Consider the following 12,917-nt stretch of genomic DNA (forward strand, 5'->3'; position numbering starts at 1 on the left):
CATAGACTCCCTCTGATGCTTCAAAAGCCACATAGATGTCCATATCTGACCTTTTGAACTTATTTGTGGTCAAAGGGTCCTAAAAAGTTTTTAAACTATATAAAGTTATAGAATTCTTTTGATGATAAATCAGCTATTCAGAGGTCCCCTTTTGACCTCCTGAACATATTTCTGGCCAAAGAGTACTCGATCTTGGGCTTTCTATACATACTCATAGACTCCTTCTGATGCTTCATAAGCCATATATATATGTCCATATGACCTTTTGAACTTATTTGTGGTCAAAGAGTCCTAAAAGACATACAATACATTCAGACTGATATCTTCAGATGTTACATCCTCCTGACAAAAGACCATATTTGACATACTGAATTTTTTTCTGGCCAAGGAGTATTCGAAATTTGGGCTTTCTATACATACTCCTTCTGATGCTTCATAAGCCATATATATGTCCATATCTGACCTTTTGAACTTATTTGTGGTCAAAGGGTCCTCAGAATTTTTCAAACTATATAAAGTTATAGAATTCTTTTGATGATAAATCAGCTATTCAGAGGTCCCCTTTTGACCTCCTGAACATATTTCTGGCCAAAGAGTCCTCGATCTTGGGCTTCCTATATATACTAATAGACTCCCTTTGATGCTTCAAAATCCATATAGATGTCGATATCTGACCTTTTGAACTTATTTGTGGTCAAAGTGTCCTCAATATTTTTCAAACTATATAAAGTTATAGAATTCTTTTGATGATAAATCAGCTATTCAGAGGTCCCCTTTTGACCTCCTGAACATATTTCTGGCCAAAGAGTCCTCGATCTTGGGATTTCTATATATACTCATAGACTCCCTTTGATGCTTCAAAATCCATATAGATGTCCATATCTGACCTTTTGAACTTATTTGTGGTCAAAGGGTCCTCAAAATTTTTCAAACTATATAAAGTTATAGAATTCTTTTTAGGATAAATCAGCTATTCAGAGGTCCCCTTTTGACCTCCTGAACATATTTCTGGCAAAAGAGTACTCGATCTTGGGCTTTCTATACATACTCATAGACTCCTTCTGATGCTTCATAAGCCATATATATATGTCCATATGACCTTTTGAACTTATTTGTGGTCAAAGTGTCCTCCAAATTTTTCAAACTATATAAAGTTATAGAATTCTTTTGATGATAAATCAGCTATTCAGAGGTCCCCTTTTGACTTCCTGAACATATTTCTGGCCAAAGAGTCCTCGATATTGGGCTTTCTATACATACTCATAGACTCTTTCTGATGCTTCATAAGCCATATAGATGTCCATATCTGACCTTTTGAACCTATTTGTGGTCAAAGTGTCCTCAAAATTTTTCAAACTATATAAAGTTATAGAATTCTTTTGATGATAAATCAGCTATTCAGAGGTCCCCTTTTGACCTCCTGAAAATATTTCTCGCCAAAGAGTCCTCGATCTTGGGCTTTCTATATATACTCATAGACTCCCTCTGATGCTTCATAAGCCATATAGGTGTCCATATCTGACCTTTTGAACTTATTTTGTGGTCAAAGTGTCCTCAAAATTTTCCAAACTATATAAAGTTATAGAATTCTTTTGATGATAAATCAGCTATTCAGAGGTCCCCTTTTGACCTCCTGAACATATTTCTGGCCAAAGAGTCCTCGATCTTGGGCTTTCTATACATACTCATAGACTCCTTCTGATGCATCATAAGCCATATAGATGTCCATATCTGACCTTTTGAACTTATTTGTGGTCAAAGGGTCCTCAAAATTTTTCAAACTATATAAACTTATAGAATTCTTTTTATGTTAAATCAGCTATTCAGAGGTCCCCTTTTGACCTCCTGAACATATTTCTGGCAAAAGAGTCCTCGACCTTGGGCTTTCTATACATATTTATAGACTCCTTCTGATGCTTCATAAGCCATATAGATGTCCATATGACCTTTTGAACTTATTTGTGGTCAAAGTGTCCTCCAAATTTTTCAAACTATATAAAGTTATAGAATTCTTTTGATGATAAATCAGCTATTCAGTGGTCCCCTTTTGACCTCCTGAACATATTTCTGGCCAAAGAGTCCTCGATCTTGGGATTTCTATATATACTCATAGACTCCCTTTGATGCTTCAAAATCCATATAGATGTCCATATCTGACCTTTTGAACTTATTTGTGGTCAAAGTGTCCTCAAAATTTTTCAAACTATATAAACATAGAATTCTTTTGATGATAAATCAGCTATTCAGAGGTCCCCTTTTGACCTTCTGAACATATTTCTGGCCAAAGAGTCCTCGATCTTGGGCTTTCTATACATACTCATAGACTCCTTCTGATGCATAACAAGCCATATAGATGTCCATCTTTCACCTTTTGAACTCATTTGTGGTCAAAGTGTCTTTAAAATTTTTCAAACTATATAAAGTTATAGAATTCTTTTGATGATAAATCAGCTATTCAGAGGTCCTCTTTTGACCTCCTGAACATATTTCTGGCCAAAGAGTCCTCGATCTTGGGCTTTCTATACATACTCATAGACTCCTTCTGATGCTTCATAAGCCATATGGATAGATGTCCATATCTGACCTTTTGAACCTATTTGTGGTCAAAGTGTCCTCAAAATTTTTCAAACTATATAAAGTTATAGAATTCTTTTGATGATAAATCAGCTATTCAGAGGTCCCCTTTTGACCTCCTGAACATATTTCTGGCCAAAGAGTCCTCGATCTTGGGCTTTCTATATATACTAATAGACTCCCTTTGATGCTTCAAAATCCATATAGCTGTCGATATCTGACCTTTTGAACTTATTTGTGGTCAAAGTGTCCTCAATATTTTTCAAACTATATAAAGTTATAGAATTCTTTTGATGATAAATCAGCTATTCAGAGGTCCCCTTTTGACCTCCTGAACATATTTCTGGCCAAAGAGTCCTCGATCTTGGGCTTTCTATATATACTCATAGACTCCTTCTGATGCATAACAAGCCATATAGATGTCCATCTTTCACCTTTTGAACTCATTTGTGGTCAAAGTGTCCTTAAAATTTTTCAAACTATATAAAGTTATAGAATTCTTTTGATGATAAATCAGCTATTCAGAGGTCCTCTTTTGACCTCCTGAACATATTTCTGGCCAAAGAGTCCTCGATCTTGGGCTTTCTATACATACTCATAGACTCCTTCTGATGCTTCATAAGCCATATGGATAGATGTCCATATCTGACCTTTTGAACCTATTTGTGGTCAAAGTGTCCTCAAAATTTTTCAAACTATATAAAGTTATAGAATTCTTTTGATGATAAATCAGCTATTCAGAGGTCCCCTTTTGACCTCCTGAACATATTTCTGGCCAAAGAGTCCTCGATCTTGGGCTTTCTAAATATACTCATAGACTCCCTCTGATGCTTCATAAGCCATATAGATGTCCATATCTGACCTTTTGAACCTATTTGTGGTCAAAGTGTCCTCAAAATTTTTCAAACTATATAAAGTTATAGAATTCTTTTGATGATAAATCAGCTATTCAGAGGTCCCCTTTTGACCTCCTGAACATATTTCTGGCCAAAGAGTCCTCGATCTTGGGCTTTCTAAATATACTCATAGACTCCCTCTGATGCTTCAAAAGCCACATAGATGTCCATATCTGACCTTTTGAACTTATTTGTGGTCAAAGGGTCCTAAAAAGTTTTTAAACTATATAAAGTTATAGAATTCTTTTGATGATAAATCAGCTATTCAGAGGTCCCCTTTTGACCTCCTGAACATATTTCTGGCCAAAGAGTACTCGATCTTGGGCTTTCTATACATACTCATAGACTCCTTCTGATGCTTCATAAGCCATATATATATGTCCATATGACCTTTTGAACTTATTTGTGGTCAAAGAGTCCTAAAAGACATACAATACATTCAGACTGATATCTTCAGATGTTACATCCTCCTGACAAAAGACCATATTTGACATACTGAATTTTTTTCTGGCCAAGGAGTATTCGAAATTTGGGCTTTCTATACATACTCCTTCTGATGCTTCATAAGCCATATATATGTCCATATCTGACCTTTTGAACTTATTTGTGGTCAAAGGGTCCTCAGAATTTTTCAAACTATATAAAGTTATAGAATTCTTTTGATGATAAATCAGCTATTCAGAGGTCCCCTTTTGACCTCCTGAACATATTTCTGGCCAAAGAGTCCTCGATCTTGGGATTTCTATATATACTCATAGACTCCTTCTGATGCTTCAAAATCCATATAGATGTCCATATCTGACCTTTTGAACTTATTTGTGGTCAAAGTGTCCTCCAAATTTTTCAAACTATATAAAGTTATAGAATTCTTTTGATGATAAATCAGCTATTCAGAGGTCCCCTTTTGACTTCCTGAACATATTTCTGGCCAAAGAGTCCTCGATATTGGGCTCTCTATACATACTCATAGACTCTTTCTGATGCTTCATAAGCCATATAGATGTCCATATCTGACCTTTTGAACCTATTTGTGGTCAAAGTGTCCTCAAAATTTTTCAAACTATATAAAGTTATAGAATTCTTTTGATGATAAATCAGCTATTCAGAGGTCCCCTTTTGACCTCCTGAACATATTTCTGGCCAAAGAGTCCTCGATCTTGGGATTTCTATATATACTCATAGACTCCTTCTGATGCTTCAAAATCCATATAGATGTCCATATCTGACCTTTTGAACTTATTTGTGGTCAAAGTGTCCTCCAAATTTTTCAAACTATATAAAGTTATAGAATTCTTTTGATGATAAATCAGCTATTCAGAGGTCCCCTTTTGACCTCCTGAAAATATTTCTCGCCAAAGAGTCCTCGATCTTGGGCTTTCTATATATACTCATAGACTCCCTCTGATGCTTCAAAATCCATATAGATGTCCATATCTGACCTTTTGAACTTATTTGTGGTCAAAGTGTCCTCCAAATTTTTCAAACTATATAAAGTTATAGAATTCTTTTGATGATAAATCAGCTATTCAGAGGTCCCCTTTTGACCTCCTGAACATATTTCTGGCCAAAGAGTCCTCGATCTTGGGCTTTCTATATATACTCATAGACTCCTTCTGATGCATAACAAGCCATATAGATGTCCATCTTTCACCTTTTGAACTCATTTGTGGTCAAAGTGTCCTTAAAATTTTTCAAACTATATAAAGTTATAGAATTCTTTTGATGATAAATCAGCTATTCAGAGGTCCTCTTTTGACCTCCTGAACATATTTCTGGCCAAAGAGTCCTCGATCTTGGGCTTTCTATACATACTCATAGACTCCTTCTGATGCTTCATAAGCCATATGGATAGATGTCCATATCTGACCTTTTGAACCTATTTGTGGTCAAAGTGTCCTCAAAATTTTTCAAACTATATAAAGTTATAGAATTCTTTTGATGATAAATCAGCTATTCAGAGGTCCCCTTTTGACCTCCTGAACATATTTCTGGCCAAAGAGTCCTCGATCTTGGGCTTTCTAAATATACTCATAGACTCCTTCTGATGCTTCATAAGCCATATAGATGTCCATATCTGACCTTTTGAACCTATTTGTGGTCAAAGTGTCCTCAAAATTTTTCAAACTATATAAAGTTATAGAATTCTTTTGATGATAAATCAGCTATTCAGAGGTCCCCTTTTGACCTCCTGAACATATTTCTGGCCAAAGAGTCCTCGATCTTGGGCTTTCTAAATATACTCATAGACTCCCTCTGATGCTTCAAAAGCCACATAGATGTCCATATCTGACCTTTTGAACTTATTTGTGGTCAAAGGGTCCTAAAAAGTTTTTAAACTATATAAAGTTATAGAATTCTTTTGATGATAAATCAGCTATTCAGAGGTCCCCTTTTGACCTCCTGAACATATTTCTGGCCAAAGAGTACTCGATCTTGGGCTTTCTATACATACTCATAGACTCCTTCTGATGCTTCATAAGCCATATATATATGTCCATATGACCTTTTGAACTTATTTGTGGTCAAAGAGTCCTAAAAGACATACAATACATTCAGACTGATATCTTCAGATGTTACATCCTCCTGACAAAAGACCATATTTGACATACTGAATTTTTTTCTGGCCAAGGAGTATTCGAAATTTGGGCTTTCTATACATACTCCTTCTGATGCTTCATAAGCCATATATATGTCCATATCTGACCTTTTGAACTTATTTGTGGTCAAAGGGTCCTCAGAATTTTTCAAACTATATAAAGTTATAGAATTCTTTTGATGATAAATCAGCTATTCAGAGGTCCCCTTTTGACCTCCTGAACATATTTCTGGCCAAAGAGTCCTCGATCTTGGGCTTCCTATATATACTAATAGACTCCCTTTGATGCTTCAAAATCCATATAGATGTCGATATCTGACCTTTTGAACTTATTTGTGGTCAAAGTGTCCTCAATATTTTTCAAACTATATAAAGTTATAGAATTCTTTTGATGATAAATCAGCTATTCAGAGGTCCCCTTTTGACCTCCTGAACATATTTCTGGCCAAAGAGTCCTCGATCTTGGGATTTCTATATATACTCATAGACTCCCTTTGATGCTTCAAAATCCATATAGATGTCCATATCTGACCTTTTGAACTTATTTGTGGTCAAAGGGTCCTCAAAATTTTTCAAACTATATAAAGTTATAGAATTCTTTTTAGGATAAATCAGCTATTCAGAGGTCCCCTTTTGACCTCCTGAACATATTTCTGGCAAAAGAGTACTCGATCTTGGGCTTTCTATACATACTCATAGACTCCTTCTGATGCTTCATAAGCCATATATATATGTCCATATGACCTTTTGAACTTATTTGTGGTCAAAGTGTCCTCCAAATTTTTCAAACTATATAAAGTTATAGAATTCTTTTGATGATAAATCAGCTATTCAGAGGTCCCCTTTTGACTTCCTGAACATATTTCTGGCCAAAGAGTCCTCGATATTGGGCTTTCTATACATACTCATAGACTCTTTCTGATGCTTCATAAGCCATATAGATGTCCATATCTGACCTTTTGAACCTATTTGTGGTCAAAGTGTCCTCAAAATTTTTCAAACTATATAAAGTTATAGAATTCTTTTGATGATAAATCAGCTATTCAGAGGTCCCCTTTTGACCTCCTGAAAATATTTCTCGCCAAAGAGTCCTCGATCTTGGGCTTTCTATATATACTCATAGACTCCCTCTGATGCTTCATAAGCCATATAGGTGTCCATATCTGACCTTTTGAACTTATTTTGTGGTCAAAGTGTCCTCAAAATTTTCCAAACTATATAAAGTTATAGAATTCTTTTGATGATAAATCAGCTATTCAGAGGTCCCCTTTTGACCTCCTGAACATATTTCTGGCCAAAGAGTCCTCGATCTTGGGCTTTCTATACATACTCATTGACTCCTTCTGATGCATCATAAGCCATATAGATGTCCATATCTGACCTTTTGAACTTATTTGTGGTCAAAGGGTCCTCAAAAGTTTTCAAACTATATAAAGTTATAGAATTCTTTTTATGTTAAATCAGCTATTCAGAGGTCCCCTTTTGACCTCCTGAACATATTTCTGGCAAAAGAGTCCTCGACCTTGGGCTTTCTATACATACTCATAGACTCCTTCTGATGCTTCATAAGCCATATAGATGTCCATATGACCTTTTGAACTTATTTGTGGTCAAAGTGTCCTCCAAATTTTTCAAACTATATAAAGTTATAGAATTCTTTTGATGATAAATCAGCTATTCAGTGGTCCCCTTTTGACCTCCTGAACATATTTCTGGCCAAAGAGTCCTCGATCTTGGGATTTCTATATATACTCATAGACTCCCTTTGATGCTTCAAAATCCATATAGATGTCCATATCTGACCTTTTGAACTTATTTGTGGTCAAAGTGTCCTCAAAATTTTTCAAACTATATAAACATAGAATTCTTTTGATGATAAATCAGCTATTCAGAGGTCCCCTTTTGACCTTCTGAACATATTTCTGGCCAAAGAGTCCTCGATCTTGGGCTTTCTATACATACTCATAGACTCCTTCTGATGCATAACAAGCCATATAGATGTCCATCTTTCACCTTTTGAACTCATTTGTGGTCAAAGTGTCTTTAAAATTTTTCAAACTATATAAAGTTATAGAATTCTTTTGATGATAAATCAGCTATTCAGAGGTCCTCTTTTGACCTCCTGAACATATTTCTGGCCAAAGAGTCCTCGATCTTGGGCTTTCTATACATACTCATAGACTCCTTCTGATGCTTCATAAGCCATATGGATAGATGTCCATATCTGACCTTTTGAACCTATTTGTGGTCAAAGTGTCCTCAAAATTTTTCAAACTATATAAAGTTATAGAATTCTTTTGATGATAAATCAGCTATTCAGAGGTCCCCTTTTGACCTCCTGAACATATTTCTGGCCAAAGAGTCCTCGATCTTGGGCTTTCTATATATACTAATAGACTCCCTTTGATGCTTCAAAATCCATATAGATGTCGATATCTGACCTTTTGAACTTATTTGTGGTCAAAGTGTCCTCAATATTTTTCAAACTATATAAAGTTATAGAATTCTTTTGATGATAAATCAGCTATTCAGAGGTCCCCTTTTGACCTCCTGAACATATTTCTGGCCAAAGAGTCCTCGATCTTGGGATTTCTATATATACTCATAGACTCCCTTTGATGCTTCAAAATCCATATAGATGTCCATATCTGACCTTTTGAACTTATTTGTGGTCAAAGGGTCCTCAAAATTTTTCAAACTATATAAAGTTATAGAATTCTTTTTAGGATAAATCAGCTATTCAGAGGTCCCCTTTTGACCTCCTGAACATATTTCTGGCAAAAGAGTACTCGATCTTGGGCTTTCTATACATACTCATAGACTCCTTCTGATGCTTCATAAGCCATATATATATGTCCATATGACCTTTTGAACTTATTTGTGGTCAAAGAGTCCTAAAAGACATACAATACATTCAGACTGATATATTCGGATGTTACATCCTCCTGACAAAAGACCATATTTGACATACTGAATTTTTTTCTGGCCAAGGAGTATTCGAAACTTGGGCTTTCTATACATACTCCTTCTGATGCTTCATAAGCCATATATATGTCCATATCTGACCTTTTGAACTTATTTGTGGTCAAAGGGTCCTCAGAATTTTTCAAACTATATAAAGTTATAGAATTCTTTTGATGATAAATCAGCTATTCAGAGGTCCCCTTTTGACCTCCTGAACATATTTCTGGCCAAAGAGTCCTCGATCTTGGGCTTTCTATATATACTAATAGACTCCCTTTGATGCTTTAAAATCCCTATAGATGTCGATATCTGACCTTTTGAACTTATTTGTGGTCAAAGTGTCCTCAAAATTTTTCAAACTATAGAAAGTTATAGAATTCTTTTTAGGATAAATCAGCTATTCAGAGGTCCCCTTTTGATCTCCTGAACATATTTCTGGCAAAAGAGTACTCGATCTTGGGCTTTCTATACATACTCATAGACTCCTTCTGATGCTTCATAAGCCATATATATATGTCCATATGACCTTTTGAACTTATTTGTGGTCAAAGTGTCCTCCAAATTTTTCAAACTATATAAAGTTATAGAATTCTTTTGATGATAAATCAGCTATTCAGAGGTCCCCTTTTGACTTCCTGAACATATTTCTGGCCAAAGAGTCCTCGATATTGGGCTTTCTATACATACTCATAGACTCTTTCTGATGCTTCATAAGCCATATAGATGTCCATATCTGACCTTTTGAACCTATTTGTGGTCAAAGTGTCCTCAAAATTTTTCAAACTATATAAAGTTATAGAATTCTTTTGATGATAAATCAGCTATTCAGAGGTCCCCTTTTGACCTCCTGAAAATATTTCTCGCCAAAGAGTCCTCGATCTTGGGCTTTCTATATATACTCATAGACTCCCTCTGATGCTTCATAAGCCATATAGGTGTCCATATCTGACCTTTTGAACCTATTTTGTGGTCAAAGTGTCCTCAAAATTTTTCAAACTATATAAAGTTATAGAATTCTTTTGATGATAAATCAGCTATTCAGAGGTCCCCTTTTGACCTCCTGAACATATTTCTGGCCAAAGAGTCCTCGATCTTGGGCTTTCTATACATACTCATAGACTCCTTCTGATGCATCATAAGCCATATAGATGTCCATATCTGACCTTTTGAACTTATTTCTGGTCAAAGGGTCCTCAAAATTTTTCAAAATATATAAAGTTATAGACTCTTTCTGATGATAAATCAGCTATTCAGAGGTCCCCTTTTGACCTACTGAACATATTTCTGGCCAAAGAGTCCTAAAAGATTAATTCAATACATTCAGACTGATATCTTCGGATGTTATATCCTCCTGAAAAAAGACCATATTTGACATACTGAATTTTTTCCTGGCCAAGGAGTTTTCGAAACTTGGGCTTTCTATACATACTCCTTCTGATGCTTCATAAGCCATATAGATGTCCATATCTGACCTTTTGAACTTATTTGTGGTCAAAGTGTCCTCAAAAATGTTCAAACTATATAAAGTTATAGAATTCTTTTGATGATAAATCAGCTATTCAGAGGTCCCCTTTTGACCTCCTGAACATATTTCTGGCCAAAGAGTCCTCAATCTTGGGCTTTCTATATATACTAATAGACTCCCTTTGATGCTTCAAAATCCATATAGATGTCCATATCTGACCTTTTGAACTTATTTGTGGTCAAAGTGTCCTCAAAATTTTTCAAACTATATAAAGTTATAGAATTCTTTTGATGATAAATCAGCTATTCAGAGGTCCCCTTTTGACCTCCTGAACATATTTCTGGCCAAAGAGTCCTCGATCTTGGGATTTCTATATATACTAATAGACTCCCTTTGATGCTTCAAAATCCATATAGATGTCCATATCTGACCTTTTGAACTTATTTGTGGTCAAAGGGTCCTCAAAATGTTTTAAACTACATAAAGTTATAGAATCCTTTTGATGATAAATCAGCTATTCAGAGGTTTTGACCTCCTGAACATATTTCTGGCCAAAGAGTCCTCGATCTTGGGCTTTCTATACATACTCATAGACTCCTTCTGATGCATCATAAGCCATATAGATGTCCATATCTGACCTTTTGAACTTATTTGTGGTCAAAGGGTCCTCAACATTTTTCAAACTATATAAAGTTATAGAATTCTTTTGATGACAAATCAGCTATTCAGAGGTCCCCTTTTGACCTCCTGAACATATTTCTGGCCAAAGAGTCCTCGATCTTGGGCTTTCTATACATACTCATAGACTCCTTCTGATGCTTCATAAGCCATATAGATGTGCATATGAAGCATCAGAAGGAGTCTATAAGTATGTATAGACTCCTTCTGATGCTTCATATGCACATCTATATGGCTTATGAAGCATCAGAAGGAGTCTATACATACTCATAGACTCCTTCTGATGCTTCATAAGCCATATAGATGTGCATATCTGACCTTTTGAACCTATTTGTGGTCAAAGTGTCCTCAAAAATTTTCAAACTATTTAAAGCTATAGACTCCTTTTGATGATAAATCAGTATTTCATGGGGCCCCTTTTGACCTCCTGAACATATTTCTTGCCAAAGAGTCCTCGATCTTGGGCTTTCTATATATATACTCATAGACTCCCAATGATGCTTCAAAATCCATATAGATGTCCATATCTGACCTTTTGAACTTATTTCTGGTCAAAGGGTCCTCAAAATTTTTCAAACTATATAAAGTTATAGACTCCTTCTGATGATAAATCAGCTATTCAGAGGTCCCCTTTTGACCTACTGAACATATTTCTGGCCAAAGAGTCCTAAAAGATTAATACAATACATTCAGACTGATATCTTCGGTTGTTATATCCTCCTGACAAAAGACCATATTTGACATACTGAATTTTTTTCTGGCCAAAGAGTATTCGAAACTTGGGCTTTCTATGCATACTCCTTCTGATGCTTCATAAGTCATATATATGCCCACATCTGACCTTTTGAACTTATTTGTGGTCAAAGGGTCATCAAAATTTTTCAAACTATATAAAGTTATAGAATCCTTTTGATGATAAATCAGCTATACAAAGGTTCCCTTTTGACCTCCTGAAGATATTTCTGTTGAGGACACTTCGACCACAAATAAGTTCAAAAGGTCAGATATGGACATCTATATGGCTTATGAAGCATCAGAAGGAGTCTATGAGAATGAATAGAAAGCCCAAGATCGAGGACTCTTTGGCCAGAAATATGCTCAGGAGGTCAAAACCTCTGAATAGCTGATTTATCATCAAAAGGATTCTATAACTTTATATAGTTTGAAAATTTTGAGGACACTTTGACCACAAATAAGTTCAAAAGGTCAGATATGGACATCTATATTGCTTATGAAGCATCAGAAGGAATCTATGAGTATGTATAGAAAGCCCAAGATCGAGGACTCTTTGGCCAGAAATATGTTCAGGAGGTCAAAACCTCTGAATAGCTGATTTATCATTGAAAGGATTCTAGAACTTTATATAGTTTGAAAAAATTTGAGGACACTTTGACCACAAATAAGTTCAAAAGGTCAGATATGGACATCTATATGGCTTATGAAGCATCAGAAAGAGTCTATGAGTATGTGTAGAAATCCCAAGATCGAGGACTCTTTGGCCAGAAATATGTTCAGGAGGTCAAAAGGGGACGTCTGAATAGATGATTTATCATCAAAAGAATTCTATAACTTTATATAGTTTGAAAAATTTTGAGGACACTTTGACCACAAATAAGTTCAAAAGGTCAGATATGGACATCTATATGGCTTATGATGCATCAGAAGGAGTCTATGAGTATGTATAGAAAGCCCAAGATTGAGGACTCTTTGGCCAGAAATATGTTCAGGAGGTCAAAACCTCTGA

This window comes from Squalius cephalus (genome assembly GCF_949319135.1).
Source record: "Squalius cephalus genome assembly, chromosome: 17".
NCBI classification, from domain to species: Eukaryota; Metazoa; Chordata; class Actinopteri; order Cypriniformes; family Leuciscidae; genus Squalius; species Squalius cephalus.